Raw genomic sequence first — 1,053 nt, 5'->3', positions numbered from 1 at the left:
CTTCTTTCGATAAAAAACGAACTTTCCGCGGTTTTTATCGTAAAGTTCGATTGATGACTTCAAATGACGAGAAACATGAAATGGGTTGGCTACGGTCTTCGGGAGATAGCAATAAAGAGTAGACGAGAACGCATGGATTCGTGTCGTATCTATTTTTAAGAAAGCATGGTCGCTACGTAGTGACCGAGTTGTGTGCGTGCTCGGTCGCTACGTAGCGACCGAGCCGTGTACGTACTCGGTCGCTACGTAGCGACCGAGCTTTGGGGAGAGCTCAGTCGCTACGTAGCGATCGAGCTTCGGTGAGTGCTCGGTTGTTACGTAGCGACCGAGCCATGTACGTGCTCGGTCGCTACGTATCGACCAGATTTTGCGCTGGTTGCTACGCGGCAACCTTGTTCGAGTCTTTCTCCGCAAGATTCTTCGTAAAAATAAATCTTTTTCTAAGATTTATTTTTCGTAAAAACGTTCATGCCGATTTTTACGGACTTTCAGACATTGATTCCGTCGTGACCGATTTTGACCCCAACACTATATATATATGCATGTTAAGATAAAAAAACTCACTAACACAATCACAACATTCCATATAGGTATCGTGTGCAGATTGTGGTCACAGATCCAGCAGGCTCTGCCGTTTTCGTTGCTTGCTTTTGAAAGGGAAAAAACGAAGCTGACGAATGTTCCTGCCACAGAGGTTGCACAGCTCATGGCCTCATGGTATTGTTTCTAAGCTTCAAATATCCATCTCTGTTTACGGTATCTACATATTTTTTATGTTATCTGGTTATTGTCCTGTAACGGTAGAGTTTTTAGTTTTAGAACTTTTGTTTCTAAGGTACCTATTGATAGACCATGGATTTGACTCATTTTCATTCATGGTTTATAGGTGTTTCTATTATCTATTATTATATTATAGAGTCTTTTTGTTATATTTATAAGATCAGTAGTGATTTGGAGATAAGTGATGATTTTGGAGCATTTTGGAGATATTTGGAGCAAGCACCCGAGGTGACCATCGTGCTCGACCATCGATCGATATTGGAGGAGGAATAT

The 1,053-nt window shown here is 41.8% G+C and overlaps 1 long non-coding RNA gene across 1 annotated transcript in view; it reads left to right on the top strand.

The window, feature by feature from the left end:
* LOC106299447 overlaps nucleotides 1-796 on the top strand; it is a 5,520-nt gene extending 4,724 nt beyond the window's left edge. The window contains exon 6 of the long non-coding RNA XR_001261777.1: nucleotides 591-796. This is a non-coding gene — a long non-coding RNA (uncharacterized LOC106299447). The remainder of the gene's footprint in view (nucleotides 1-590) is intronic.
* The last annotated feature ends 257 nt before the right edge of the window (nucleotides 797-1,053 follow it).

This window comes from Brassica oleracea, chromosome C6 (genome assembly GCF_000695525.1).
Source record: "Brassica oleracea var. oleracea cultivar TO1000 chromosome C6, BOL, whole genome shotgun sequence".
Lineage (NCBI taxonomy): Eukaryota > Viridiplantae > Streptophyta > Magnoliopsida > Brassicales > Brassicaceae > Brassica > Brassica oleracea.
This window is presented reverse-complemented; position numbering and strand designations above follow the sequence as displayed.